At 45.6% G+C, this 17465-nt stretch overlaps 1 long non-coding RNA gene across 17 annotated transcripts in view; it reads right to left on the bottom strand.

Moving 5' to 3' along the window:
- Nucleotides 1-2751: 2751 nt before the first annotated feature.
- Nucleotides 2752-17465, bottom strand: part of LOC144310657 (uncharacterized) — a 121378-nt gene continuing 106664 nt past the window's right edge. For 16 of the 17 annotated variants that reach the window (XR_013376316.1, XR_013376313.1, XR_013376306.1 and 13 more), the window contains 2 exons: nucleotides 4647-4777; nucleotides 2752-3803 (listed from right to left, as the gene is read on the bottom strand). This is a non-coding gene — a long non-coding RNA (uncharacterized LOC144310657). Of the gene's footprint in view, nucleotides 3804-4646; nucleotides 4778-14732; nucleotides 14865-17465 lie in introns of all 17 variants that reach the window. The other variant, XR_013376307.1, reaches the window with a different exon arrangement.

Genomic DNA, 17465 nt, shown 5'->3' on the forward strand with positions numbered 1-17465 from the left:
GACACTTGAGGCCTTTCACTGGGCTGAGACAGAGATGCCTAATATTAATCCTACGTAATATGAGTCTCTGACAACCCACTTTCTAAGGGGCCTGCTGGCAGCTCAATTGGCCAATTCACTGTGATTCAGTGCATCCTCAAGGAAGTGGTTTGGAAGGGGGAGACTCTCTTTTTTTTTTATCTATGATCCAAAGCTCCCCCCAAAATATATTAGCACAGACCATGCTGATTCTTGGGGGGAAAAATACTTTCTGTACTGAAGGCTTATTTAATTCAGGGTGGGAGGGACCAACCTCTGAGCACAGTGAAATTAATGTTCTTTCATTTATTAAGCACACACCAACGTGGTGCCAAATGTAACTAACTAATGCACAGACTATTTCTGCTGCCCTCCTGATGGTGACCTTGGATCTAGGGCCATCTCTTTGCACTCCCACTCTGACTGGTGCTTTAGGGGTCATTTATTTACGTGGCAGACACTTAACCACCACATCCCCTAATCCAGGCACTAGAGGGAGGGATCAAATGGCAAATAAGACAGAGCCATTCTCTCCCCCTACATAGTTTATTAACTAACTAGAAAGTCAAGCTATGACTTTTATTACAATGAAGAGGGATGGGTGTTACACTAGGGGACCTGCAGGACCCTGTGAGTACATACAACAGGCAGTCCAACCTGTAAGGGCAGCCTGCAGAGCATCTTTGGAGAAACTGACATTTCAGCTGGGACTGAGCAGAAGGTTGAGTTAGTCTAGGAAAGGGGAAGCAGGAAACAAGGGGCCCAGAAGGAGAGCACTCTCACTAGGCTGTGCAGAATGAGGTGCAAAAGAGGGAAACCCTGGCTGCTGCAGAGTCAGCTGATGGAGGGAAGGGCTGCCCTCACCACTCCCTTCCGGCTTGCCAGGGTGCACATAATTTTCAGACCCTCTTTGGCTCCATGCTTGGCAACCAGCTCTAAGTGGAGGGAGTAGGGGGTAAGGGTGTGGGAGTAGGGGGTAAGAGTGTGGGAGGGGGAAAAGGGGGAGAACTGATGCCACACCCATTCTTGTGTCTCCTGGGTCTGAATCCTGTGAAGGGAGAATCATGGTGAACTGGGGAGATGAAGGTGGTCTACTGAGCGATGCTGATGGTGTAGTGTTTCAGCGATGACAAGGGGGGGCTACATTCCTCTATTCCTGTTCTGTATCTTTGCAAGCGAGAGAAATGACTTTCCAGAGAGTAGGGGGCATCATAAGTGATCTCTGTTTCCCCAATTGAATCATCATCTTCTGCCTCAGATTAAACTCTGTCCCAGAAGTGAGAATTTCTGCAGATGAAGTTTTAAGGAAACATGAAGAGCAAGAGCAGAGGTGAAGGACAGGAATTCGACCAACACTATTTTTATTTTCAACAATGAGAAAAAAGTAGACGAGTAAACTTCAGTGGTGACCTTGACACTGACACCAAGCCATGATGGGGATGGGGTCATCAAGAGGGAAAACTCAGAATGCCAGAAAAGGAAGTGGTAGTGACTGGGAGAACAAGATCACTCACCTGGCTACCTTTTTGTGGAGAGCTTAGTGAAAAGTCTACAGTTTCTCTGAGATTGGACAAGACATAGCTCAAACTCTTCTTTGGCAATTATTTAATATGCAGTCAGCAAACATATTGCCAAATGTGGTTATGTCTGCAGAGTGAAGAGAGTCACCTACCCCAGCCTGTAGCAAGGCTGGAAGGCTTCCTGGAGGAGGGAGACCTGGGCAGATATATGTAGCACACATCCAGCATATGCTATAGAACAGAAGCATGTAGTACAGCATGGTGTGAACTCTGGGCCCAGACTGAGTGGGGTCAAAGTGGGCCCTGCCAATCACCAGCTATGTGACCCTGGGCAAGTTCCCCTCACTTTTCTGTGCCTTAGTTCCTTCACCCATAACATCAAATAAGAATAGTAGTACTTAGCTCACAGGCTTGACGTGAGAATTTTCATGAAAAGTCAACATATGCAAAGTGCACAGAATGGTATCTTATATGTGATAAGTGCTATATAAATGTTAGCTATAATGAAGGAGATGCGTGATTATTTTTTTTTAATGAATAGACTTTAAGCAGTTTTAGGTTTATAGAAAAATTGAGCAGAGAGTATCGAGTTCCCAAACACCCGTTCCCTCCACACACCATTTCCCCTTTTATTAGCGTCTTGCATGAGTGTGGTGCATTTGGTGCAATATTGGCACATTACTAACTGAATCCACATTCTACGCTAGACTTCACTCTCTGTGCTATACATTCTATAGGTTTCGATAAACGCACCTCGTGTACCATCCATCACTGTATCATATGGAATAGTTTCACTGCCTAAACATCCTCTGTGCTCTGCCTTTTGCTCCTCCCTCAATTTCCTATCCTCTGGCAACCACTGATCTTCTGTCTCCACAATTTCACCTTTTCCAGAATGCCATATAGCTGTCATACGGCATGTAGCCTTTTCAGACTGGCTCCGTTCACTTAGCAATATACAATTAAGTTCCCTCCATATCTTTTCCTTGGCTGTATTTTCATAAAGGCTAGGGATATTCACACCAAGTTGAGTGACTATACTCAAAGGAAGCTAAATAAAGGGTCTTTACCTCATCACTCCTTAGTAAGTTCTGCAAATCTTTGCCATTGGAACTCTATTTCTAATCCTCCGTTGAAGGCTTTCCCATCACTAAGGCTTTTTGCCTCTAGTGAAGTGACCCCGTTATAATACAAATGTTCCTAGGAAGTCACATTTTATTTTTTTAAGGCTTTTATTTATTTATTTGAGATAGAAAGAGTGAGAAAAAGAGAGCATGAGCAGGGGCAGAGGGAGAAGGAGAAACAGATTCCTCACTGAGCAGGGAGCCCGATGCAGGCATCGATCCCAGGACCCTGAGATCATGACCTGAGCTGAAGGCAGACACTTAAACCACTGTGCCACCCAGGTGCCCCAAGGAGGTCACATTTTAAATAGGACCTGGACCCACAGCATTTTCCAGCAGGAAGGATCTCAGCATGAGCAGTTAGCCTTCTTTATTTTAATGGAGAATCAGGATAGAGGCTTGCTAAAGAGTTTAGCACAATCACAGCCAAGTGACATGTCACTCACAGCATGTTACCTGTCACCTGAATGCAGGTTTGGATAGGGGCAGTCACCACACACCTGGACCAAAAAACTACAACGCAGGGTTCAACAGAAAATCTTTTGAATCTCATCCATGAACATATACACCATTAAAAGATTATATAACCCTTCTCAATAATAACAACATTTAAGTAAATCGGACTATTCCTTTACCAATATGTGTGAGACGATTTGTCAGGCGTGCAGATACGCAGGTGAAAATAACGTGCGCTCTCAGAAGGCAGACATAAGCCACTGCCTGAGGCAATCAAGGAAGGCTTCCCAAAAGAGGCGACACTTGGTCGGGCCCTGAAGGATAAGCACATATAGGTGGGAAAGGGCTACAGACAAGCAAGTGAATCTAAGATGAGGAAAGTGTATGATGTTTATCCAGGAGGATGGAGCAGTTCGGCCTGGCTGAGAAAGGGCACACCGGCGTCTGACAGACACGAGGCTGGACACCCCCACGTATGGTGTCAGGGTGACCGTAGCTACAGCTTGTGCTGGGTTCCCAGGGCCGGGGCTGCTCCTCTAGGCTGAGTGTGGAGCACGCCTCCCTGAACACATGACAAAAGGCAGTTTCCAGCAGGTTCTAGAGAACTCCGGGACCCTTTGCTTCCTCCCGGTGTCCTTGGCTGCTAGGTGTCCTCACTGTGTCCCCAAAGAACGTTTCCTTGTTCCTGAAGGGCAGACAATAGAATTCTTCAGAGACTCTCAGGAATGAGACATCGGGGCAGCCTTAATTCAGCCTAAGGGTAGAGGGGGGGCTTGCCTTCCAGGAAAGCCAGCTCCTCCACCAAGTGCCTCCAGCCCTCCTTCTACCCTAGGGCAGCCCTGCGCTTCCTGCTCCTGCTGCGCCTGGGAAAGAAGCGAGCTCCCAGCCAGCCTCCTGCGGAGACAGGGCCCCAAGTGGCCTCAGTTCCAGCCGCCAGTGATGCAGGCCTCCTCCAAGCCACCTCCTCAAGCCCGTCAGAGCACAGGGGGCTCCAGGCCTGCAGATCCCCCTCACAGAGACACCGAGGCCACACGCCAACGCCTGGGCCCAGAGGAGTCAGGGGTGTCGTGGCCCAGGTGCCGCTCTTGGGAAAGGGCGGGCTTGGGGGCTGATTTCCCACCAGCCCTTCCAGTACCTGTGTCCCCCTGGCTGCCCCCTGTCTCTGTGGATGGGCAAGCACTCGGGAACACGCACAGCACATACATCACATGCACACAACACATACATAACACGCAACACAAGTCATACACGTACTACACAACACACACACACAAAGCCACGCACATCACATGCACACAACACATACATCACACAAAACACACACCATACACATACCACACAACACATGCATCACACACATCGCATGCATATAATACATACATCACACACATGCACACACACACACACAAGCAGCACAGGTGGCCTTCTTGTTCCCTGCCCTCACACCCAGTGCCTCTCCACACTGTCAATAGTCCCTGATCAACCGCTCCCCCTCCCCCCACCCATTAATTCTGACACCCTCAGGTACCTGCACACTGTAGCACCACTGCGGGCATGGAGTGTGGGCAGTGCTCAAACCGGATGGACCAGGACTGTCTGGCCACCCAATTACATACTTCTGCACTGGCGTGTAAATCTTTCTCCACCTCGCTTCCTCACCTAGAACCAGAGGAGAAAGAAAAAGAATGGATTAAAAATGTCAGATACCTAAATAACAACAGCAGCTGTCGCGGAGTAGAATCTCAGGTAGCTCCCTCCTGCAGCCCCCCTCAACAAGTAATTCAAAGCTTTCAAACAAGCACACATTGGAATGCTCCTTGGGGGTCAAAGAGAGGCAATCAGATGGGGAGGAGCAAAGGCTCAGGGGCAAATCCTGTCGCATTTAGTCCAATTTTTATTGTAAAGGACAGGAACGCCACTCAAATTGCCTTGTAAGAGGTTAAAAACATTATTGCTTTGGCAAACCTGATCAATACTCCTAATATCTCTCCTTCTGTTCTTCCCTTGCATTGAGCGCACCCTGTCTCCTAGTGAGACACACAGGCTGTGTCTCTCTCCTCCACACCCACTCTGACACCATATTTCCTAGCCTGGGTTGCACCTGCCTGTGAGCACGCAGGGAAACATAAATGAAGGAGAGGAGTACCATTCTCACGTCGCTTCTTTAAAGGAGAAACTAACTGCTCCCCTATCTTCTTCTGCTCTTGCCCCTTGGCTGAGAAAGGGATCCCTGGCAGCAGTCCCTCTAGATGGAGAGATGGGAGGCATATGCTGAGAATGGCAGAGCTACTCTTGCAGCCTTGGACCTTTTACCTCTGGACTGTGATATGAGACAGAAGCAAACTTCTATCTTATCGAAGTCCTGCTGCTGGCAAGTCTTTGTTGTAGCAGCATACATACCCTCTCACTGACTAACACAATTCCCTTCAGGTGTGGCTTGATCCAGCAGTTTTCCAACCATGTTACCCAGGATCTATTTCCTTTCATTGTCTCTGATGTGCTTCCAATGGTGTCTGTCTTATTCTCAGAATCTACATGTCCCCTTCCCTAACTGGTCCCTATACCCTCACCTCACCCTAACCACAGCCCTCGAACAGCTTCGGGGGCTTCTGTGATGCTAACAAAAATTGCTTTTATAAATACAGACTTCACCTTCTCACAGAACACACTCTAGAGAAGAGTGGTATTTCCTTCTATTAGTATTGACAAGGGCAAGAGGGACACTGAACACAGAAAGATAAGCTGGCAAAATTATATGACCTGGGTCACTCAGTGATCTTCTTTGCACATCTTGTTTAACTGTTTATCTAGAGCCATTAGATCAGGATTTACATGGAGTACAATGGCCTCTAACGTTCACAGGGTGTGCTTCCAGGGCCCTCTTGGGTTTCTATTGTAGGAGGCAAGTACCTATTTCCCACAATGTCCAATCAAGACACACAATGGAGGAAACAAATTCCCCTAAATGAAATTAAGTGCTGTTAGGAAGTAGAAATGAATACTGGGAAGCTAAACAATGGTAAATGTCCACTCCATCACCTATATGCTAATATTATCCAAACCTGTCACTAGCCTGAACCCTCTCCAGTGGCTCGGGACAGGACATGTCTCCAGAATCCATCCATTTCTCAATCCCACCACCTTATGACACTAGCTATGTGGCCATCATGTTTCCACTGGACATCATCCAATACCCCCCTCAACTGGGCCTTCCCATTTCCCATCTTGCTTTCCTCTAATCCTTCTTCTTCTTTTTTTTTTTTTTTTTTTTTTTTTTTACCATAATCAGAAGGGTCTTTCCTAACCTGCCATACAACATCATCCTCTAAAAATCTGGCCCCTCCAACTCCTCCAGCCTTAGTAATTACAACCAGTCATTGCTGCACTCCCACCACCCGAGAGCTACACCGTCTGCTCTTAGTTCTTGAACCACTCAGTCCTCCAGTGCTTCTCAATGTGCTTTCCTTCCACTCACACACCTCCCCTATAATTTACTTTTTGAGTACTCAGGTAAGCTTCATTTCCTCCAAAAGGCCCTCCTGACCAGTGAACTAGGTGAGCCTCCTTCTCTTTTTCATAACACAGAATTCTACTTTTGAAACACTCATCAGATCTATTTTTTTTTTTTTGATACTCATTTACTATGTGCCTTCTCTTCTTGGCTGTAAGCTCCTTGCATTGCATATCATAAATCAGATAAATGTTTTAAGTAAGAATCAACTCTGCAAGTTTCCAAATTACCACTCTGCCAATGCCTCTGCTTATTCAGGTATCACCTTCTAAGCTCCCATCAGGTGCCAAGTCTTTCTTTGCTAGCCCTTGAAGCTGCAGAGAGTAAAGAGGTGTGATCCATACCTTCAGGACACTCAGAGTCTAGTATACGAGTGGACAGTTTAAAGGCAGAGGCCTTGGTTCCCTCACCTGTAAAATGGGGCTGTCTGCTAAAGCAGATGTCTCTGGTACCTTCATCACACCCTAATTTCAGCTGCAACTATGAGGAGTATTTCCACGCAAGCTCAGAATCATCTTGTACTGCCACCTTTCCACCTCCATCAAGCATCTTTCATCATTCAGCATTCTGCCCCAGGAAGCCCCAGGGCTTCCTCCAATATTGCCATCATCTACTTGTTCTGTGTAGGTAAGCTCAGTTCAGAAACGCAGAAGCATCAAGGACCCCAAGACCTCAGGACAGTTCCTAATCAACATGGCATATCTGGTGGGTAAATGCTCCAGCCACCCACTTTTCTAGAAGTCAGAACTGAACCCACACTGCCTACCACAGTGACCTCAAAAACACAAATTTATTTTGTCTTTTCCTCTTTCCCTGTCTTCCTCACTCTGGTCCCTCAATCCTTCTTGGGATCCTCTGTACAGGTACCCAAGTCCTTGTATCAGGCTCTACTTTGAGTGAAACCCAAATCAGGGCACCGTATTCACAAAGTTATTCCAAAAATTACCTATAGTAACATGAGTGACATTCTAAACAAATTTCTTAGCACACTGTCCACACTTAATAAATTGTGGGTATTAATGTAAACTATTATATTCTTGGTGGGGGGAGGAACAAGTGTAATCCAATAAGATGAATGCTATAATGGAAGCATAAAGTGGTTGAAAGCACAGAATGAGAACAGGTGAAGCAGCCCTGAAATTTGGAGGAAATCAAGGATGCTTCACAGAAGTTTCTCTCAAACTGAGCTTTTCTAAAGGCCCACATATCAGGAGAGAGAATTCCCAAGAAGGGACCTAGAAAGAATGCAATAATGGCATATGGAAGAACACGGCATGCTGTGGGAAGCATACACAGTTCCGTATCACAGGAGATGGTTTTTAGGGGTAGAAGTGGAGGGCACAGAGTGCCTTGGTCTCAAGGAGCCCCTACCGAGGGGAGAGACAAAGCCTGAGACACCCCCCAGAGATGGGCCACCAGGGCTCTCCTGCAGATAGCTGCAGAGAGGGATACACAACGTTCACTATCCATCTACACACATGCTTTCCATGCTTCTGTTTATTTACACTCTGCCTGGCTGGATGGAATCAAGGCATAATTCATGACCCACCCCTTCGGCACCCTGCAGAGAGGGGGAAGCAGGGACCATCCCTGTCAAGTGCCAGATGTTTGGCAGGGGCCTAAGGGCTGCTGATGGCTTTGGAGGTAAAACAGGAAACTCTTCTAGGGCAGGAAGCCTGGAAGTGCAGAAGTCTGCCGAATGAAAGACAAGTGGCTTCAGAAATGTAGAGGATGACGAGACTCGGAGCACAGTCAAACACATCTGGGCTGCAGTCCCAGCCTTGCTCCCCGCCTGGCTGTGTGGTCCCCAGCAAGGCACTTCCTCAACCTGAACCTCAATTTCTCCAACTGATGTCCCTTCCAGCCCCAAGATTCCCAGAGTCCATGAGGCAGGACATGGATCGAACTTCACTTTGGAGCTTGAAGAGGATGGTGTTATCCCAAAGCTCCTTTTCCCTCTGAATGAGCTGGTGGAATGAGAGGTCTTTGAACCAAAGGAGTTAAAAACAAAACAAAACAAAAACAAAAACAACAAAACAAAACAAAAACAAAAACCCTGAGGCCTAATCACCTGGCTTTGGAGTAAACAATGACTTTTAACCACTGGGACACGTGAAAGAACAGATGGGATTGGGTGTGAAGGTGGGTGGGGAAAGAGCCAGACTGGCTCTTTGGAAATGCTGGTAGGCTAACTCACTTTCATCTGCTTATGTTAGTTCAAATTTGGTAGCCAAGGGATCCCTGGGTGGCTCAGCAGTTTAGCGCCTGCCTTTGGCCCAGGGCGTGATCCTGGAGCCCCGGATCAAGTCCTGCATCAGGCTCCCTGCATGGAGCTGCTTCTCTCTCTCTCTCTCTCTCTCTCTCTCTGTGTGTGTCTCTAATGATTAAATAAATAAAATCTTAAAAAAAACAAATTTAGTAGCCAAGAGCTACTAAATTTTTGCTCAAGGTTTTCCCTGTCTCATGTCCCTCTCTGCATCCTGCTCTAGCCGTGTTAGATGAACTACTCTGCATTCTCCAAAAATGCCCTTATCTCCTTCTTCTTTTTCTTTTTTCATATTGTGCATTCGTTCAACCAGTAAAGAAAGAAAATGCTGATCAGCTGCAAATTCAAGATTTGTTTTTAAGTGAGTAACTTATTTCGCAATTAGTAATCCAAATAATGCTCTGGTACATGCTGTTTTTTGCTCAATAAAACAAATACTTTTCTAATTGGTTGCGTAGATGTTTTATATAATTAGTAAAAATAAGCCATGTATGAAAATTCTAAACCTGCCATTCAAGGAACGGATCATAAAAGTCCTTCACTGGATTTTAAAGACATTCAGCTATAATTTCTCCATAAGCCCGAAGGCTGGCTGTCAAAGTGATAGAAGCTGTGAGGTTTCTTATTTCAAATATGAATTTTTTATGGTGTGGTCTACCTATGTGGGCAGGAAACTTAGGAAAAGGCAGGTAGGTTTCTCGGCATTGAAACAGGAATGAAAAGAAGTTGGTGAAAGTCTATCTCTTTGAGTAAACACGCTGGTTGCCTTTTCTACTCACAGGGTAGACTTGTTATAAAACAGGGGCAGAATTATTTGGTTTCCTATCACTCTGGGTAGGAAAGTGCCTTGTACTTTGCCCATTCAATTGTCTCCACGTGGAACACCTCTGCTCCTCCTTATGCATCCTTCAACTCTCACCTCAAATGCGTCCTTGTTTATTTTACCAGTGGTTGGATGACCGGAATGGGCCCATGGTCATAAAGTACATCAGAGGCAGACCAAGAGCAGAACAGGCTTCTAGCTACCCTGTCCTATATTCTTCCCTCCACACCAGGGTTGCCCAAAGGGCACGGGGTCCTGAGTGTTTAGTTGTTTTCTGTTATCTGTCTCCCTCTCCGTTTCGCTAGAAAAGTCTTAATCCTTGTTAATACCAAAGGCTATAGAATATCCTGTAGTTCAGCTGCAATTTAGAAACCATTATTTTGTAAATTTAACACAGCACTTTCCAAGTCATTTCAGCCTTTTCCTTCTACAACATCCATTAACGTCTTATAGAATTACATTTCCGGAAAATACAATTTGGGAAACACTGCTCCCTATCATGATTGCTCCTCTGCATTTCCTCCCCACCTCTTAGCTGGGGAACCAAGAAAGACCTTTGTTATATAAGTGAGATGCTAAGATATTTGGCCTCTTTTGTGGCTATAGGAGAAGTCTATTTTACATTTAAGTAAGAACCAAATCCAAAGAAAGTGGACAAAAAGAATGAAAGACAATTTAGGATAGAAGAAGGAAATGTTCAGTTAACATATGTTCTACAATAAACATGTATTTGTTTTCAATTTTAAAGATACTTTAAAATTATGAGAATTCTATTACAAGGCCAAGCAGATCTTACTAAAGATTTGCAGGTTAAAAACTGGGAAAATGTGATTTTTTGCAATTTTAAGACTGCGAAACTATTGCTTTACAATATTTACCAGATTCCAGGTCAATTCCCATCACTACCTTAAATTAGTTTTTGGCTCACCCCCATGGAGGTGATCTAGATTCCCTTGCCCTACTGAGAGCCAGATATGTAAGTCCACCCTGATTGCTGAATTGGCAGAAGGGTCCTGCCAGTGGACTAAGCCCTGGGCCATCCCAATTCCTAGAGATTCAGAATCCCCACCGCCAAAGCTATGAGGCTCTCCCACAGAGGGTCAATGGAGAAGAAAAAATCAAGACAGGGGAGACCGTGAGGAGTTCTGGGAAGTTCACGGGCCTTGAAATCAGACCAGCCTGGCTTCAAATTCTGGGTCTCCCTCTTACTGTCATAGACCCAAAAGTTCCATATCCTCTCTGAACACTGTTTATTTCCTTTGGAAAGAAAATGGCCAGAGCAAAAGATGATAGGATTGTCAGGAGGTTTAAACCTGCTGAAGTAGGTGACAGAGGTGTTCCCTGGGGCCTCTGTTCCTGCACAGAGATCTCCAAAGGAACAGCTGGAGTCCCCTGTGAATGTCTGAAGCCCTCCTCCAGATATCTGCAAATTCTAGGGGCATCCCTTGCATATATATATATATATATATAGAGAGAGAGAGAGAGAGAGAGAGAGAGAGAGAGTCTAGGCTCCTATGTTAAAGTTGCAGACTGTCCCCACTCAGCATTGAGAACAATATAAAATTCAGTCCATTCTTCAGTTTCTAGCAATAGCAATAATGATCACCATCATCATAATAAAATCACAGTTTATGAACATAGTACTACTTACTGACGTTCCAGAGGGAGAGATTTACATTTAAAACATTAGGAATTTCCACATTAAGGTACAGCCTGTCCTTAAGACTTTCTTGGCCTCCTGCACACTACCAGGTGCCGTTCTCCATGCTCCACCTCACTGGCTTCTTCACTTGCACTGCACTTTCTGCACCTCCCCTCTCTTCTCTTCTTCTAGAGCAAAAAGCAAATTCCTCTCACATTCTCAGCCAGAGGAGTTTGACTCTTCCTTTGTTGCTGAAACTCCTGATAATGCCTTTATTCCCAAATAGTTTTTCCAGGTATTTTCATAAGAAAGACAGTTATCTCCCTGAGTGGAATTCTAGCCATTAAGACCAAACATTTAAAAAATCACTTCAGGGACACCTGGGTGGCTCAGGGTCCTGGGATTGAGTCCCTCATCAGGCTCCCTGCAGGGAGCCTGATTCTCCCTCTGCCTGTGTCTCTGCCTCTCTGTGTGTCTCTCATGAATAAATAAATAAAATCTTTAAAAAATAAATAAATAAAAAATCATTTCATTATGCACAGATACAGAACCAGTACTGCAATAGTGGCAAGGAGCAGAGCGGGCTGGATGTCTTGTCTTCATTGCCCTATATCTTGTCTATCTGTGTGAACATAGGTGACACGTCAAGTCTTGTGTCCTAACATGTAAAATGAAGATTATAACAGCACTAAACTCATAGGGTATTTGTAAGAATTAAATTAGTTAGTACATGGAGAAAACTCAGAACACTGCATGGCACATGATAAAGTCTCAATAAGTAGTAGTTATTTGCTTTTATTAACCAAGATCGACTCCATTTCCTCTGAGCCCTTTTTTCATCCTGGGACTATAGCTCTTTTCATCTTGCATCACCTACTTTAACTGCAGCTGACATCTCCTAAGGTGTTACCAAGAATATGTACCATTTTGAGCACTGCGGTTCATTATCATGACAAACTTCTAGCCGATGATACTTGGCTGGAGACAGTGATATGACTACACAAAAGCAATGCACTAGCAGCCTGGCATAACAATTTGGAGTCAGACAACCCAGGTTCAACTGTCAATTTGGAAATGTGCTTGCAGTGTTATCTTGGATAAGTTGGTTGACCTCTCTGAGATGGTTTCCTCATTTGATAAATATGAGTAAAAATAAAACCTACCTTACAGAGTCGAGAGGATTAGAGATATAACATGTAGGGAAACATATATGCTTAGTACCTGGTACCTGCTCAGTGGGTTAGATGGTGGAGGTGGTCATGGACATGGAGGTATAGACATAGAGGTGGTCGTAGTAGAGGTGGTGGCGGTAGAGGTGCTGGTGGTTAAGATGGAGGTGGTACAGGTGGTGGAGGTGGTGGAGGTAGAGATGATGCTGCTGAAGGTGGTGATGGTGGTGATAGAGGTAGTATAGGTGGAGGTGCTGGTGGAGGTGGTGGAGGTAGAGGTATTGGTGGTGATGATGGAGATGGAGGTGGTGGTGGGGGTGGTACAGGCAGAGAAGATGGAGGGAGTAGAGGTGGATATAGCAGAGGCTGTAGAGGTGGAGGTGATGGTAATAGAGGTGAGGTGATGGTGGTGGGGATAGTAGGGGTAGAGGAGGTGGAGGTGATGGATGTAGTGGAGATGGAAGTGATGGTGATGGAGGAGTAGAGATGCAAATGGTGGAGGTAGAGGTTGTGGAAGTGGAAGTGGTAGTAGAGGTAGAGGAGGTAAAAGTGGTAGCAATGGAGATGGAGGTGGTGGCGGGAGAGATAGTAGAGGTGGAGGAGATGGAGGAGGTGGAGGAAGAGGTGGTGCGGGGGTGGGTAGTAGAGGTACAGGTGGTAGAGGTGAAGGTGGTGGTGATGGAGGTGCAGGTCATGGTGGTGGAGGTGGGAGAGGTAGAGGAGGTAGAGGGAGTAAACAGCATAACCTGTAGGTTTACATGGAGTCTCGTTCACTATTTTTCACCCGAGAGGCTGTGTACTCATATTTACAGTACACTACTTCCCAAGTCCTACTTACAAACAATCTTTGAAGCACATTGAGAATATCCCTCACCCACAAACTCATCAATAGCAGTAACTATGGATAAGAGTTTCACAATTTTATTTTGTCCATCTATTTATAGATCCCTGAGATCATGCTGTATAGATATTTTGTATCCTGCTTTTTACTTAACACAATATTAAAAGTATATTCCCATGCCTTTAAGTTTTTTATATACTTTATTTTAACAACCACATATTGTAAAGTTCTGCCATAATTTATTTAACAACTCTCTTTTTACTGGGCATTTAGGTTGTTTCCAATTCTTGACTATTATAAATAATGTAGCAATGAACATTTTTGTCTGCATTTTGGATGATTTCCTTCGGCTGAATTCCTAGACACAGAATTACTGGGCCAAAAAATATGAACTCACAATACAGATTGCCATACTGTTATCCTGATCCTTCACATATCTGAAGACAATGGTCATGTTCCCAAGTCTTTTTCTATAAGCAAAACATACCCAGATCCTTCCATCTTCCTCACGTAATTCAGTTCCTGGTGCTGCCCCCATTCTTGCCCCTTTTCTGGGGATGACTCCTAAGCTGACATTTCAGGTTCTTCTGGCTCTGACCTACTTTACCTTTGCCCCTCGTCTGTAACATCTCACATCACTCTGCGGGCACCTTCCCATCCATGACCTCCCCATGTACACCCAGATACTGCATTCTGCTGTTCATTTGTGGATTCTATTCCTTTAGTCCAGAATGCCTTTCACACTCTTGATGCCTGGGCAACTCAAGCTCATTGGTCAAGAGAGGGCTCATTGGCCACCTCCCCTCTGAAGGCTTCTTGATTCCTTCCTCCCTGCCCCAGGCAGAACCAAACTGCTCTGCCACCTAGTACAGAGTCCCAGCACCAAACAGATGACCCGCTTATATGTGGATAATTCAGAAGTATTTAATAAAGGCATTCTTTAGGGAGATGTGGGCAGGCTGGAGGGAAACTCTAAGAAATAGCACAGTACCCATAAGCCGGTGAGGCTTTTAACATCCCCATGTCTGAAGGACAGGAAGAGGTTACCTGGAGCTCAGCAGGACGGAGTGGTGTGGGGAGGAGCTATGATTTCTCTCAAGACACAAAGTCAGTCCAAGGTAACCCCTGGAGAATAATACCATGACTTTTTTCTTCTTTCTCTTTTCCATCTCCTGCCCAAGCTCCCATTAGCAGAACCCAATCAAATCCAGGGACTAGGAAACCCACTGATTCAGTGCATACAGGTCAGCATCCTGGAGTACGGAGCATGGTAGAGAAGGGTGGAGAGCAGATCTGAAGAGCGAAGAGAAGAGCCCCATCTCATCCTATTAAAGCTCATTACCCCTTATTATAGTTAATTACCAGCAGGTATGCTTCACCATCTGGACCGAATAGATATTGCCTCACACACCTCCAAACCATCTTCTGCACTATGACGTGACCACTTTGCTCTCTTAGTCAACATTCTTAAGAGTCCCACTGTGTCCCCAGTGCCTACAGAGCCAAAAAAAATAAAGTAAAAAGTATTAGCATGACTAATGCCCCTGGTGGCTGGGCCCTTGCCTTCCTCCTCATGTCCTCAGGGCCACCTCTCCCTTTCCTCCTACTTCACAATCCAGCAACATGAACGCATGTCACTCCCTGAACACAGCATTGCCTCAAAGGGTCTATTCTTTTGTCCTGACCACACTACCCCCATTGGAAACCTCCTACTCATTCTTTAAGGCTCCGCTCAAGGGCAACTTGCACTGTGAAACCCCCTGCCCCCACCCCCAGACAACTCTGGGCTTCTTCTCCAAAGTTCCTTTTACGGCCTATGTTTTATTAGTACTTTACATTATAGATGTTTATAACTCTGTATCCCCCAAATAATCTACAAGCTCCTCTAAGGCAGGGACCACATCTTTCCTCATCTATTTCCCTGGTACCTAAAGTCTCTGACACATTGTAAACACTCAATATCAAATTAGTGAATGAAACATTGAATTGAATAAAGATATTTGCAATTTAGGTAGAATTCTCATTTGCTGTATAGGATTTTTTTTTTTTAATGTATGCTTGCTCTTTATGTACTTATAGGGGATGAATGTGTGACAGAGGGCAGAAGCTTATGTCCTGGGCATCTCTCAGAACCAGGTGGCACTGGCCTCCATCTGTTCTGAGTAGAATTTCTGCATGAACGTCGGCATCCTCGGGAGGACAAGTAGGAGATCCATGTAGAGCCTACCCATTGTACATCCATTTGACAGATGGACCCTGTTAACAGGTAACTTGCCAACAAGCCCTTAGGAGCTCTTGTGTCTGCTTCCTAAATCCATTTTGGAGCAGAAATCCATTTTATTAGCTGAAGACAGAATAGACCAATTCTAAATATTTGGAAAAGCTTAATCTTGCAAATTAGCTAGCTGTCCTCTGGCCACATGGTGGCCACTTGTGTGGGAGGGAAGCAGGCCCATCTCAGGACAGACCTTTCTCTGTTTCTTGAGAAAACACAATAAAACACCCTTCTCCTTTCATCCACATCTGGCGGCTGCAAAAACAGTGACCCGTGGAATTCACATTTTCATACTTGACAATGGTAGGCCAGCGTCCAGAGGTTATTCTTGCTGTGTTTATGAAAGAGTGAAGCCTGTCAGGATAAGAAGGCTTCTGATGAAGTGCTTATTGAGAAAACATGCAGAGATTTCTGTTTCCCCAAATTAGAGAAGGAGCTTATGATAAGAAACCTTTTCATTGATTTCCCCTCCTCCACTGCTTTCCTGCTGTCCGGCAGCATAATTACAAGCCCCAAGGTTTGGCCTGGTGAAGTCCTAGAGAAAATTCTCCAAAGTGGAATAGGTCAGGTCAATAACTCTCAAAACCAAGGAAATCACCCTGTCTCTATACTAGGGCCAGCATGCTGGCTGAACTGAAAAAGGAGATCTGTTGTTGGGGGCCGGGTTCTTAACTGCATGCTGATTGGCCAGTGGGAGTGGCCTGGGGTGAAGAGAAAAGCACCTTCTGAGAACACTAGATTGGAGGCAGGTAAATCCCAGGATGAAAGAGGGACACCAAACAGAACAAGACTCAGCAAGGAAGTTATAGGACAGAGCAGAGCAGCAGTGAGACAGGATTCAGAGTTCATGGGGACGTGGGGAGGGATGCTTAGGGCCATTCCTCCGCTAACTAGCAGGCAGCTTGATCGCTTAGACTGCCTCGTGCGTAGGTGTGAGTCTACTGAGAGCACTGAAGGGACAGCCTAAGTGGGCATTGATGAGAAAGTATATTCAGCAGTCATTTTTGCCCTCGTTGATATAAAAGTAGGAGAAATTAGTTTGCTGAGTCACTGATCGGTTCATTCAACAACATTGCATTAGACTTTTACTCCCTCATGGGCCCTGTCCTGGGCCCTGAATTTACAGAGATACAGCAGACATTCTCTGGGCACTGAACAGGCTCCCTGATCTCCACCAGGCACCCGCTCTCTGGGCCTCACTAGAGCAGGAGATTTCTAAACCCCATATCAGGCCAGGGCATTCCGGGATCAAACCCCCGCAGTGGCTCCTCTTTAAGGAAAGGGAGTAAGTCTCAGCCCCTTAGCATGGCACACAACCCCCTCCTACCTCTCCGGCCTGACCACGGTACCCCTGTCCCAACCTAGCCCAAGATCTCTGCCTCCAGGCCCATGGTGATATTTCCTCTTCTGTGCCTACCCAATCCTTCTGGGCCTGCAGTTGTTCCCTTAGATGTTACTGTCCAACCCCAACACCAGACTGTGGTCCTGTGGTCCTCAGGATGTCTGCATATCCTGTCACATAGCCCGCATTCCCCACTGTCTTCGAAGCACTCTTCCTGCCTGCTTCCCTTCTCTGCCTCTCTTAGGAGCCTGACAACTTCACAAAGGTGACTGTCATCCTCTTCACCTTGTTATTTCCCTACACACAGTGAAAGGAAGGGTGCTTATTCGTCCGTGCTCAGAATAATCACGCCTGGACTGCCGCCTACATTGTTCACCCCAGGCTAGACACTTTCATAACTATCTCATATAATCTTTACAAAAACTGCAAGAGGATCACATTAAGATCTCACTTTCCAGGTGTGAGTCTGTGACTCAGA

The sequence above is a fragment of the Canis aureus genome, chromosome 3 (assembly GCF_053574225.1).
Source record: "Canis aureus isolate CA01 chromosome 3, VMU_Caureus_v.1.0, whole genome shotgun sequence".
NCBI classification, from domain to species: domain Eukaryota; kingdom Metazoa; phylum Chordata; class Mammalia; order Carnivora; family Canidae; genus Canis; species Canis aureus.